The 14,825-nt window shown below is 39.2% G+C and overlaps 1 long non-coding RNA gene across 1 annotated transcript in view; it reads right to left on the bottom strand.

The window, feature by feature from the left end:
* Positions 1-14,825, bottom strand: part of LOC307187350 — a 73,644-nt gene that overhangs the window by 21,794 nt on the left and 37,025 nt on the right. Inside the window, exon 3 of the long non-coding RNA XR_013828589.1 lies at positions 10,727-10,790. This is a non-coding gene — a long non-coding RNA (uncharacterized lncRNA). The remainder of the gene's footprint in view (positions 1-10,726; positions 10,791-14,825) is intronic.

The following is a 14,825-nucleotide window of genomic DNA, read 5'->3' as shown; positions in this document are numbered from 1 at the left end:
ATCAGTGCTGGAAGAAGAGAGATCTGAGCTGGAGGTTCACTTTTTGACACTTCCCTGAACTGTTTTTTGGGTAACATATTTAGGAATACTGGTGTCATTCACAGATGGGCATAGGTTACATTCTTGTCAGTGTACTTTTGAAGAAATCCCTTGGGGGTTTAGTTTTAAGCAATAATGCCTTTGTGGGTATATTCCATTTACACAAATCCTGGAAGTCTAGGATATATATTGGCATTATTAATAGAAGCTTCTAAAAATAGAATTAAGTTCTTTTTAGTATAAAGTTATCTCTTTATTATCTGTATTTCATAATAAAATGTATGTGTATAGTATCAATTAAAAAAAAGTAAATGACAACCAATTCAGCCATCATGAGATACATCTCAAAAAATATACTCCCAGAGGAAATACACACACACGCGTGTGCACACACACACACACATATCCCAAGTATCCCTAAGTTTTCTGGCCTCCTGAGATCACTGTTTTATGAAATATCTGAATGTCTGTTTCTTTAGCTCAGTATTTCTGGGCATTCCTGGGGAGTGCATGCCCTCTCCTGGTTGTTGTCTATCACTCCACCCTTGAGCAGCTCCTCTAATTTCTCTTATCATGTCGACAATCTGAAGTAGTGGGAAACTGGAAAAAAAATTAAAATCGCAGTCACAGGAAACCAGACCCCCTACTCACAAACTATACAATGATTTGATGCTTTCTCTGAGTCCTGCCTTGCTCTAGCCATTTGGTCCATGACTAACGAATGGTCTTAAGTGTATGACCACTCAAAAACAGGGTAGAGGAAATGACCACTAGCTGTGAGAACAGGAAAAAGATATTTGTATTCTATAATCTGTGACTCCCAAACAATGATTATCATTGGTCTTCTCTCTGCAAATTAAGGCACTTTTAAGGCACCTCCCTGAAATAAGCCTATGAATACTGGTCCCAGGTATTGTCCTTTGAATTGCTTAACACTTTGCTGATTTTGCCACTGGACTGAGATGCCTTACCCTGCCAGGAGCCCTGTACCATCTGGACATGCCTACTCCACATATCAAGACCTCCCATTATATTGCAAAGCTACAGTCATCAAAACAGTATGGTACTGGCATAAAAACAGAAAAAAAGGTCAATGGAACAGGATAGAAAACCCAGAAATAAACTCACGCACCTATGATTAATTAATCTATGACAAAGGAGGTAAGACTATACAATGGAGAAAAGACAGTCTCTTCAATAAATGGTGCTGGGAAAACTGGACAGCTACATGTAAAAAAATGAAACTAGAACATTCTTTAACACCTTACAAAAAAATAAACTCAAAATGGATTAAAGACCTAGATGTAAGACTGGATAATATGCAACTCTTAGAGGAAAACATAGGCAGAACACTCTTTGATATAAATTGCAGCAATATCTTTTTTGATCCATCTCTCAGAGTAATGGAAATAAAAACAAAAATAAACAAATGGGACCTAATTAAACTCAAAAGCTTTTGCATAGCAAATGAAACCACAAACAAAATGAAAAGACAACCCACAGAATGGGAGAAAATATTTGCAAATGATGCGACTGACAAGGGATTAGTCTCCAAAATTTATAAATAGCTCATGTGGCTCAATATCCAAAAAACAAACAACCCAATCAAAAAATGGGCAGAAGACCTAAACAGACATTTCTCCAAAGAAGGCATAGATGGCCAAGAGACACATGAAAAGATGCTCAACATTGATAATTATTAGAGAAATGCAAATCAAAACTACAATGAGGGACTTCCCTGGTGGTCCAGTGGCTAAGACTCTGAGCTTTCACTGCAGGATGTGTGGGTTTGATCCCTGGTTGGGGAACTAAGATCCCACGTGCTGCGTGGTGTGGTCAAAAAAAACCCAAAAAACACCTGCAATGAGGTATCACCTCACACCGGTCAGAATGGCCATCATCAAAAAATCTACAAACAATAAATGCTGGAGAGGGTGTGGAGAAAGGGGAACCCTCCTAAACTGTTGGTGGGAATGTAAATTGGTACAGCCATTATGGAGAACAGTATGGAGGTTCCTTAAGAAACTAAAAATAGAGCTACCATACGATCCAGCAATTCCACTCCTGGGTAGATATCCAGAGAAACACATGGTTCAAAAGGACACATGCACCCCAATGTTCATCGCAGCACTGTTTACAATAGCCAAGACGTGGAAGTAACCTAAATGCCCATCGACTGATGAATGAATAAAGAAGATGTGGTACATATATACAATGGAATATTACTCAGCCATTAAAAAGAATGAAATAATGCCATTTGCAGCAACATGGATGGACTTGGAGATTATCATACCAAGTGAAGTAAGTCAGACAGAGAAAGACAAATATCATATAATATCGTTTATATGTGGAATCTAAAAAGAAATGATACAAATGAACTTATTTACAGGACAGAAACAGACTTACAGACTTAAAGAATGAACTTCTGGTTACCAGGGGGAAAGGGTTGGGGAAGGGATACATTGGGAGTTTGGGATTGACATGGACACACTGCTATATTTAAAAATAGATGACCAGGGCAGAGTCAAGATGGTGGTGTGGGAAGACGCCGAGTTAGCTTCTCCCCACAAGGGCACCTGCTGGCCACTGGTGGAGGACCCTGATGCCCAAGGAGACTGGAGGAATGTCCAAGTGAACTGGTAGGACATCGAGGGACTGAGGGGGGAGGAGAAGTGGAGGTCAGACAGGATCAGTGACCCTGAGGCTGGAGAGATCAGGAGAGGCAGGCGGGAGGGGCTCTCCAGGAGGAGCGGGAGAGGGCAGAGGGTGATTGCCCTGCACACTCAGACCCAGGGAGCCTGCTGAGCTCCCAGGCTGGTATCACTCCCCCAAAGCCCCCTCCAGGCCGTTTGGGTCCTTGGGGGCATAGGAGGGAGGCTGGGGAGATCAGGGGAGGCAGGTGGGAGGGGCCTTCTGGGAAGAGCAGGAGAGGAGCTGGGGGCATTTTCCCCACCCACTCAGGCCTAGGGAGCTTGCTGGGCTCCCAGGTGAAGTACCCTGCTCTCTGAGACCAGGGTTGGGGGCACACCTGAGCCCCGTCTGTTCCTTGAGCCTAAGCCTCACCGCCCCCCCCCCAACAGCCTCCAGAGCCTTTTCCAGCCCTGTGGGTACTAAGCATAAGCCCTGCCCACCACCCAAACCTCATCCTTGCTTAGGCCCTGCCCTCCACAGCCAAGGTCATTTCCCCCCCCGCTTTTTTTTTGTCTTTTCCCTCCTCCTCTTTTTTACTATTGTGGTACTGTTATACCTTCCATTTGTTGGTTCATATATATTTTTATTTTTAAATTCTTTCCAACATATCTGTTAGATTCCTAGTCTAATTTTATTTTTTACTTCGTTATTGTTCTCTCTCTTTTTTTTTTTTTTCCACCCCACACAGCTTGTGGGATCTTGATTCATGAGCTGGGGGTCAGGCTGAAGCTCCTGCGGTGGGAGCTCTGAGTCCAAACCACTGGACTAACAGAGAACCTCAGACCCCAGGGAATATTCATCAGAGTGAGGTCTCATGGAGGTCCTCATCTCAGCACCAAGACCAAGCTCTACCCAACAGCCAGTGTTGGAAGCCTCAAGCCAAACAACCAGTAAGACAGGAACACAATCTCACTCATAAAAAAAAAAATAAAAAAAAAAAAGAGAAAGCAAAAAAAAAAAAAAAAGTCACAGATGAAGGAGCCAGGAAAAAATCTATAAGACCAAAGAAATAAGAGAAAATAGGCAATCTACCTGAAAAATAATTCAGAGTAATTATAGTAAAGATGATCCAGAATCTCGGAAATAGAATAGAGGTACAGATGGAGAATATACAAGAGACGTTTAACAAAGATCTAGAAGAACTAAAGAACAAACAAACAGAGATGAAAAACACAATAACTGAAATGAAAAATACATTAGAAGGAATCAATAACAGAATAACTGAGGCAGAAGAACGAATAAGTGAGCTGGAAGACAAAATGGAAATGGATGGCAATAACTGCTGAAGAGCAGAATAAAGAAAAAAGAATGAAAAGGATTGAAGACAATCTCAGAGACCTCTGGGACAAAACGAAATGCAACAACATGTGAATTATAGGGGTCCCAGAAGAAGAAGAGCAAAAGAAAGGGTCTGAGAAAATATTTGAAGAGATTATAATCGAAAATTTCCCTAACATGGGAAAGGAAATAGTCACCCAAGTCCAGGAAGGACAGAGTCCCATAGAGGATAAACCCTAGGAAAAACACACCAAGACACATATTAATCAAACTAACAAAAATTAAATTCAAAGAAAAAATATTAAAAGCAGCAAGGGAAAAACAAAAAATAACATACATAGGAATCTCCATAAGGTTATCAGCTGATTTTTCAGCAGAAAATCTGCAGGCCAGAAGGTAGTGGCAGGATGTACTTAAAGTGATGAAAGAGATAAACCTACACCAAGATTACCCAGCAAGGATCTCATTCAGACAGAGAAATCAAAACTTTACAGACAAGCAAAAGCTAAGATTATTCAGCACCACCAAACCAGCTCTACAACAAATGCTAAAGAAACTTCTCTAGGTGGGAAACACAAGAGAAGAAAAAGATCCACAAAAACAATTAAGAAAATGGTAATAGGAACATACATATCAATAATAACCTTGAATGTAAAAGGATTAAATGCCCCAACCAAAAGACAAAGACTGGCTGAATGGATACAAAAACAAGACCCATATATTTGCTGTCTACAAGAGACCCACTTCAGACCTAGAAACACATACAGACTGAAAGTGAAGGGATGAAAAAAGATATTCCATGTAAATGGAAATCAAAAGAAAGCTGGAGAAGCAATACTCATATCAGATAACATAGACTTTAAAATAAAGACTGTTGCAAGAGATAAGGAGGGACACTACATAATGATCAAAGGATCAATCCAAGAAGAAGATATAACAATTATAAATGTTTATGCACCCAACATAGGAGCACCTCAATACATAAGGCACATGCTAACAACCATGAAAGGAGAAATCGACAGTAACACAATAATAGTAGGGGATTTTAATACCCTCCTTACACCAGTGGACGGATCATCCAAAATGAAAATAAATAGGGAAACACAAACTTTAAATGACACAATAGACCAGATAGATTTAATTGATACTTATAGAACATTCCACCCCGAAGTGGAAGAATGCACTTTCTTCTCAAGTGCACACGGAACATTCTCCAGGATAGATTGCATCTTGGGTCACAAATCAAGCCTCAGTAAATTTAAGAAAATTGAAGTCGTATCAAACATCTTTTCTCACCACAATGCTATGAGACTGGAAATCAATTACAGGAAAAAAACTATAAAAAACACAAATACATGGAGGCTAAACAGTGTGCTACTAAATAACCAAGGGATCACTGAAGAAATCAAATAAGAAATTAAAAAATACATAGAAACAAATGACAATGAAAACACGACGACCCAAAACCTATGGGCTGCAGCAAAAACTGTTCTAACAGGGAATTTCACAGCAATTCAATCTCACCTCAAGAAAGAAAAAAATCTCAAATAAACAATCTAACCCTACACTTAAAACAACTAGAGAAAGAAGAACAAAGAAAATCCAAAGTCAGTAGAAGGAAAGAAATCATAAAGATCAGAGCAGAAATAAATGAAACAGAAATGAAGAAAACAATAGCAAAGGTCAATAAAACTAAAAGCTGGTTCTTTGAGAAGATAAACAAAATATATTAGCCCTTAGCCAGACTCATCAAGGAAAAAGGGAGAGGATGCAAATCAATAAAATTAGAAATGAAAAAGGAGAAATCACAACTGACACTGCAGAAATACAAAGGATTATAAGAGACTACTACAGACAACCATATGCCAATAAAATGGACAACCATGAAGAAATGGACAAATACTTAGAAAGGTACAATTTTCCAAGAATGAACCAGGAAGAACTAGAAAATATGAACAAACATATCACAAGTAATGAAATTGAAACCATAATTTAAAATCTTCCAACAAATGAAAGTCCAGGACCAGATGGCTTCACAGGTAAATTCTATTAAACATTAGAGAAGAGCTAACACAGATACTTCTCAAACTCTTCCAAATAATTGCAGAGGGAGAAACACTCCCAAATTCATTCTACAAAGCCACAATCACTCTGATACCAAAACCAGAAAAGATATCACAAAAAAAGAAAACTATAGACCAATATCACTGATGAACATAGATGTAAAAATCCTGAACAAAATACTAGCAAACAGAATGTAACAACACATTAAAAGGATCATACACCATGATCAAGTGGGATTTATCTCAGGGATGCAAGGATTCTTCAGTATATGCAAATCAATCAATGTGATACACCATATTAACAAATTATGATCATCTCAATAGATGCAGAAAAAGCTTTTGACAAAATTCAACACCCATTTATGATAAAAACCCTCCAGAAAATGGGCATAGAGGGAACCTATCTCAACATAGTAAAGGTCATATATGACAAACCCACAGCAAACATCATACTCAATGATGAAAAATTGAAAGCATTTACACTAAGATCAGGAACAAGACAAGGATGTCCACTCTCGCCACTCTTATTCAACATAGTTTTGGAAGTCCTAGCCATGGCAATCACAGAAGAAAAAGAAATAAAAGGAATACAAATTGGGAAAGAAGAAGTAAAACTGTCACTGTTTGCATATGACATGATACCATACATAGAGAATCCTAAAGATGCCACCAGAAAACTACTAGAACTAATCAATGAATTTGGCAAAATTGCAGGATAAAAAATTAATGCACAGAGATCTCTGGCATTCCTATACACCAACAACAAAAAATCAGAGAAACAAACACATTTACCATTGCAACGAAAAGAATAAAATACCTAGGAATAAACCTACTTAAGGAGGCAAAAGACTTGTACTTAGAAAACTATAAAACACTGATGAAAGAAATCAAAGATGACATAAACAGATGGAGAAACATACCATGTTCTTGGATTGGAAGAATCAATATTGTGAAAATGACTATACTATCAAAGCAGTCTACAGATTCAATGCAATCCCTATCAAACTACCAATGGCATTCTTCACAGAATTAGAACAAAAAATTTTACAATTCATATGGAAACAAAAAAGACCCCAAATAGCCAAAGCAATCTTGAGAAAGAAAAACGTACCTGGAGGAATCAGCCTCCTGGACTTCAGACTATACTACCAAGCTACAGTAATCAAGACAGTATGGTATTGGCACAAAGTCAGAAGTATAGATCAATGGTACAGGATAGAATGTCCAGAGATAAACCCATGCACATATGGTCACCTAATTTATGACAAAGGAGGCAAGAACATATAATGGAGAAAAGACAGTCTCTTCAATAATTGGTGCTGGGAAAACTGGACAGCTACATGTAAAAAATGAAATTAGAACACTCCCTAACAGTATACACAAAAATACCTCAGAATGGATTAGAGACCTAAATGTAAGACTGAGCACTATAAAACTCTTAGAGGAAAACATAGGAAGAACCCTCTTTGACATAAATCACAGCAAGATTTTTTTTGATCCACCTCCTAAAGTAATGGAAATAAAAACAAAAATAAACAAATGGGACCTAATGAAACTTCAAATCTTTTGCAAAGCAAAGGAAACTATAAACAAGACAAAAAGACAACCCTCAGAATGGGAGAAAATATTTGCAAATGAATCAGTGGACAAAGGATTAATCTCAAAAATGTATAAACAGCACATGCAGCTCAATATTAAAAAAAACAAACAACCCAATCCAAAAATGGGCAGAAGACCTAAATAGACATTTCTCTAAAGAGGACATAGAGATGGCCAAGAAGCACATGAAAAGCTGCTCAACATCAGTAATCATTAGAGAAATGCAAATCAAAACTACAATGAGGTATCACCTCACACCAGTTAGAATGGGCATCATCAGAAAATCTACGAACAACAAATGCTGGAGAGGGTGTGGAGAAAAGGGAATCCTCTTCCACTGTTGGTGGGAATGTAAATTGATACAGCCACTATGGAGAACAGTATGGAGGTTCTTTAAAAAACTAAAAATAGAATTACCATCTGACCCAGCAATCCCACTACTGGGCATATACCTAGAGAAAACCATAAGTCAAAAAGACACATGCACCCCAATGTTCATTGCAGCACTATTTACAATAGCCAGGTCATGGAAGCAATCTAAATGCCTATTGACAGACAAATGGATAAAGAAGATGTGGTATTTATATACAATGGAATATTACTCAGCCATAAAAAGGAATGAAATTGAGCCATTTGTAGAGACGTGGATGCATCTAGAGACTCATACAGAGTGAAATAAGTCAGAAAGAGAAAAATAAATATCGTATATTAACACATATATGTGGAACCTAAAAATATGGTACAGATGAACCAGTTTGCAAGGCAGAAATTGAGGCACAGAAGTAGAGAACATACATATGGACACCAAGGGGGGAAAGCGGTGGGAGGTGGGGGTTGTGGTGTGATGAATTGGGAGATTGGGATTGACATGTATACACTGATGTGTATAAAATGGATGACTGACAAGAAATATAAATAAATAAAAAATAAACATTAAAAAAAAGAAAATGTTAAATAGACATGGATTCTAAGACTCAATATATATTTTTTTCAGAACGCACTGGGAAACACGACACTAGCCCCACTGCCTCACTAGCTTCTCTGGACTCACTAAGTAACTGAGATTTGGAACTGGAAGGACCACATGACATAGAACTTGAAGGTTACATAATGCCAACCAAGCCTGCAGATAAGCTACTGACAATTGGACCCATTGTACTGTATAATTTCTTTATCTCACGCATACACTAAATTTAATTTCTAATCCAGAAATTGCTGTTATACCTGAAAGTATAACCAACCAAAAGGTTTTTTTTTTTTTTTTTAGTGGTAAACCATGGGAATTGATCTTGCCATATTAAGCAAGAAAACAGGGTTTATTGGAAATATGCTGGGGGTAGTTAGCATTGTGAATGAAGCACTGAACACCACAGACACCAGAAGGACAGGAATCAGGGACACCCCCAGCACCTGAGGAACAGTGATTCAGGGATAGTTGCCTTGGTTCCAGCCATCAGATTGCCCAATTCCAACCCACTTTCTATCTAATATCTCCTCTAATGATCCAAACTCCCAGAAGACGTTGATTAGAAGACTCAGGATGGTGGTAAATGTCTTCAGAGATCTGTAGACTTACCACAATCTTTATCAAAGTCTCAGCAGCAGAAATTGATAATTTACTCCCAAAATGTATATGGAAATGCTAAGAACCTAGACTAAACAAAACAACTTAGAAAAAGGAAGAATAAAGTTGGATGACTTCCACTATCCAATTTCAAAGCATATTAAAAAGCTACAGTAAAGACGACAGTGTGATATTCTTGTAAAGGTAGGCATGTAGATCAGTGGAACAGAGTTGAGAGTTCAGCAATAATCCCTTACACTTATGATTAAATGATTTTTGAAAATATAAGAGTGAAAAGATAGTTCTTCAACCAGTGGTACTGGGACAATTGGATATTCATGTTTTTAAAAAATGAGCTAAACCATTACCCTACCTCACACATAGAAATTAACTCAAAATAAATAGTAGAGGGCTTCCCTGGTGGTGCAGTGGTTAAGAATCCACCTGCCGGGCTTCCCTGGTGGCGCAGTGGTTGAGAGTCCGCCTGCCGATTCAGGGGACACGGGTTCGTGCCCCGGTCCGGGAGGATCCCACATGCCGCGGAGCGGCTGGGCCCGTGAGCCATGGCTGCTGGGCCTGTGCGTCCAGAGCCTGTGCTCCGCAACGGGAGAGGCCACAGCAGTGAGAGGCCCACATACCGCAAAAAAAATAAAAAAATAAATAAACAGTAGATGCACAAGCTAAAACCATTAAGAAAATGAAAGGACAAGTCCCAGAGTAGGAGAAAATATTTGTAAATTATATACCTGATGAGAATCTTATATCCAGAATATTAAAAAAATTCTTAAAATTTAATTATAAAGGGGCTTCCCTGGTGGTGCAGTGGTTAAGAATCCGCCTGCCAATTCAGGTGACACGGGTTTGAGCCCTGGTCCGGGAAGATCCCACGTGCAGTGGAGCAACTAAGTCTGGGTGGCACAGCTACTGGGCCTGTGTTCTAGAGCCCCCGAGCCACAACTACTGAGCCCACAAGCTGCAAATACTGAAGCCCGCATGCCTAGAGCCCGTGCTCCGCAACAAGAGACGCCACCACAGTGAGAAGCCCTCGCACCGCAACAAAGAGTAACCCCCACTCGTTGCAACTGGAGAAAGCCTGCGCGCAGCAATGAAGACCCAACACAGCCATAAATAAATAAAATAATTTTTTAAAAATTTAATTATAAGAAGATATAAAAACCAATTAAAAATAGGCAGAGTTGTAGAAGATTCCTACAACTCAACCACAACAAAAAATGACCTGATTAAAAAATAGGCAAAGGATTTGAATAGACACTGCTCCCAAGAAGATATATGAATGGCTAATAATAAGCACATGAAAAGATGCTTAACATCATCAAGCATCAGGGAAATTGAAATTAAAAAACAATGCAAAACCTCTGTACACCCCAGACATATAAATAGCATCTGTTAAAGTTGTTACAATAAGGTTTAGCAGAGACACAAAATTCTATGGATCAAAACTGTAGCAATAGATAGACTTGATATCACTCACCAGACTTTCTATGGTGTTTTGACTCCCAGCTGTAGGTGGAAGGTCTCCTCCTCTATCACTGGCCCTATCAAGAAAATACAAAAGACACAACTTCACCCTTTCTTCCATGCTTTGAATAAAGTTTTTCAAATTTCTACCACTTGGGGGTCTATTGTTATCTCCTTTTTGCTTTTCATTCATCCATCCATCCATCCATCCATCCAACCATTCAGTAACCCATTTATTCATTCAGTCAGTCTTTTTTTTTTTTTTTTGGTACATGGGCCTCTCACTGCCGTGGCCTCTCCCATCGTGGAGCACAGGATCCGGGCGCGCAGGCCCAGCGGCCATGGCCCATGGGCCCAGCCGCTCCACAGCATGTGGGATCCTCCAGGACCCGGGCACGAACCCGCGTCCCCTGCATCGGCAGGCGGACTGAACCACTGCGCCGCCAGGGAAGCCCAGTCAGTCATTTATTTAGTCATACAATCAGTAAATATTTATTGATTATTAAGACCCAGAACTGTTCTAGGCACTTGGAAATCAAAAGTGAAAAAAAAAAAGTTGTCAAATACAATTACCCTGATAGAGCTTAAATTATATATACTGAAAGGTTTGAGGTCATTATGTATGGGAAGACATGCACATCATTTTCATCATATTTATATCCATCTAATTTTTCTTTTATTCTCTGCCACATTCTAAAACGTATATCTGTTAACCTTGATGTTAAAAGCGTTATGCCCATCCTTCATACTATTTGATTATCTAGTTTAATTTTCTTCTGTTTTCTCCATTATCTCTAGGATTTTTTTCCCCAGAACATGTTAAGTATATCACTAAAGCTACAAGTTTCCCATTACCATCTTTTCACAGAGGATGAAACAAGCTTGCATTGATTACAACCAGAGTTGGTGATCCCCTTAGCAGAAAAACAAATATAGTAGCTTCCTTGCACATTAGTGGAGCAAGCCCCCTGAATCTGTGCCTAATTGTTACTGCTTAAGGTGTTCACTTTCCATTGGCCTTGATACTCTGATTCTATTTTTGACAGCTCTCATTCCTCTGCATTTAAAAAAATTTTTTTGGCCGCTTAGCATGTGGGATCTTAGTTACCTGACCAGGGATCGAACCTGCACCCCCTGCACTGGAAGCACAGAGTCTTAACTACTGGACCACCAGGAAGTCCCAGTTCTCACTTCTCTGAGTTAGCTCGTGGGGGTTTAGTCTGATTAAACCAATCCACAAAGCACCTGTAATCGCCAACTATTAATATCACTGTCTCGTCTAACCCATCAGCTATCAGAATGATTAAGATGTTTAAAATAGAAGAAATAAAGACTAAAAATTATCTTGTACCATTTACTGTATTATTTCACAACAAACCTAACTTGGAAAAAAAGGCCAATTTTAGAAGTTGCTTCTCTTTTTTAATACATTTAACTAGTTTACCAAAGGAAAGCTTAAGAAGCTGTAGAAAAACATATGAATATTTTAACTAAAATTGTTTTTATTTTTATTATGTAGGTCTCTACCCCTTGTTCCTGGCACAGAACTCCTAACACCCTTTTAATTTCTTGTGAGATAAGAAGTCTAGAGTATCTCTTGTTCTAATATTTGTCTTTGACCCCTTTCTTGACACAGGGCTCCCAAAACCCTTGTAAATCCGAAGTGATAAGAGCCCTAGGAGAATTTTTTATTCTGCTGAGCTGACTCTGGGTGGGCTCCTGGATGAGGGCTGGTCACCAGAAAGACCAAACCATGATTAGAAGCTTGGAATATTCATCCCCACCCCCATATTCCAGATAGGGGAGAGAAGCTGGAAATGGCATTAATAGTTGACTGTGCTTACATGAATAAGCCTCCATAAAATCCCAATTGCCCAGGGTTTGGAGAGCTTCCAGGTCGGTGAATACATCCACACCAGGAGGGTGATGTACCCCAGCTCCATGCGGATAGAAGCGCCTGTGCCTGGGACCATCTGAGACCTCACCCCATGTTTCTCTTCATCTGGCTGATCATCTGTATTCTTTATCACATCTTTAATAAACTGGTAAATGTAAGTAGTGTTTCCTTGAGTTCTGTGAGCAGCTCTAGAAAATTAATTGAACCTGAGGAGTGGGTCATGGGAACCTTCAAGTTATAGCCAAGTTGGACAGAAGTTGTGGGTACCTGGGGACCTACAGATACTACTTGTGATTGGTATCTGAAACAAGGTGGGAACAGTCTTGGGACACTGAGTCCTTAACCTGTGGGATCTGACACTATCTCCAGGTAGATAGTGTTAGAATTGAGTTAAACTGTAGGACACCCAGCTGGGGTCACAGAGGACTGCTTGTGTGGGGAAAAGCCTCCACACATTTGGTTGACCATAAGTATTAGAAGTGAAGTGTTCCCTGTGACTGTAAAGGAGACACACAGGAAAGAAAGACATAGAAGGATAGAACAACTGGGTTGCTTTCCATTAAAAGGTGATTTGTGCCATTCTACCACCCCATATTTAAATTTTAAAAATAATGCTTATACTTACAATAACCACTGCATTTATACTAAAAGTTAAACAAACATAGTAAATGTGGTTACATTTTAGTTCTGAATTCACTCTTTATACAATCTTATCATTGGAAGAAGTTGAAGAAAGGCGTGATTCATAAGTTTCATTACATGTGTATTTGCTCTGAGGAACACTGAGAGATGATTTTCCCTTTTGGCTGTTTAGCCAACTTAATACATGTGCAAGTGCTTTTAAGATAATGCCACAATGGACATGCATCTTTTAGGCTGCCATCTTGGGAGAAACACTCAGTTCACTGTTTTGAGGGAGAGAAATAGATTTGAAATTCTTTTTACTCCATGTTTAGAAATCCTGCTACAATTTTTAAAAATCTTTCTTTCTCTAAGTCATTGTTTGTGTTATAATTTCAACAGTGTCTCACTGACTTTGGCCATCAGTGAAATAAAAGATTCTTTCAAGGAACTGGCTAACGAAACAAAGAATACTGGTAATAATGTTTTGGTTCATTTTGTCATAACAAAGATTTCATTTATACTTTTCACTGATTGCCTCCTTAAAATCCATGCAAAAAGAGGTCAAGTGATCCTATTTATTTTGATTAAATCTGTAACTAAAATGTCAGCTGTATCACTGAATGGTCATATTTGGTTGGGTTTGGGTCTTGGAATACAAAGAAAGGCACCTGTCCTAAAACCATTGGAAAATGTCAGAAAGTATTTTTAAAGGCAAATAAAATGACATAGCCTGCTTCCTCTACAACCAGGTAAGGATGAGGACTCAGAGCCTGCATACTGCCCCAAGGGAGTTTCCCTCCACACCTGCCGAAGTAAAGATGCAGAGCTTGGGTGTTAAGACCAAAACAAGGCTGATTCTTTGCCTTGATTTCTACCTGTGGGGAAAGAAAAAGTTCAAGGCCTAATCATTCTCCCTTTAAAAATGTAAATAAGAACGTGAACCCCACCCCCTTACCTTATTAGAAAACAAACCCAAGTCCCCCTTGCTTTGCCCCCTCTCAGGCCTCCTGTCCTACATCCCCCCCACCCCCCCCACCTCCTGCCCCCAGCTCTCACTGGTTCCTACCACGCTCAAGCACCCCACGCTTGCTCCTGTCTCAGTGACTTTGCGATTGCTCTATCTTGTACCTGGAATTCTTTTCCTCAGATACAGCCACTCAGTTTGCTCCCTCAGTTCCCTCAGTTTTCTGTTCATGTCACCTTTTTAGAGAGGTCTTGTTGGAATAGACAGTTTAAAACAGGATCTTCTCTCCTCCCATCACTTTATTAAGTTTCCTTGTATTATTTTTCTTCATACTCCTTAATCACCACCTCCTTGCATATGATGCATTATTTGTTTGTTGTCTCTCTGCCCCTACCAGAAATAAACAAAGTGGGGACATCGGCTTTACAATGTTTTTCCCAGAACTATGTCCCTAGCACATAGTAGGATCTCGAAAGTTGTTAAATGAATTGTTAAATGAAATCAGCAAGCTTTATTTTCCTTTTTACCTCAAACATCCAAAGTGAGCAACAGAATGGCTTTATTGCTTCAATAAGCAGGAAATAGGAAGGATAGAAAGGTCAGTGAGTGGAAAATTTCAGAGAGCAC

This window comes from Stenella coeruleoalba (assembly GCF_951394435.1).
Source record: "Stenella coeruleoalba genome assembly, chromosome: 5".
Classification (NCBI taxonomy): domain Eukaryota; kingdom Metazoa; phylum Chordata; class Mammalia; order Artiodactyla; family Delphinidae; genus Stenella; species Stenella coeruleoalba.
This window is presented reverse-complemented; position numbering and strand designations above follow the sequence as displayed.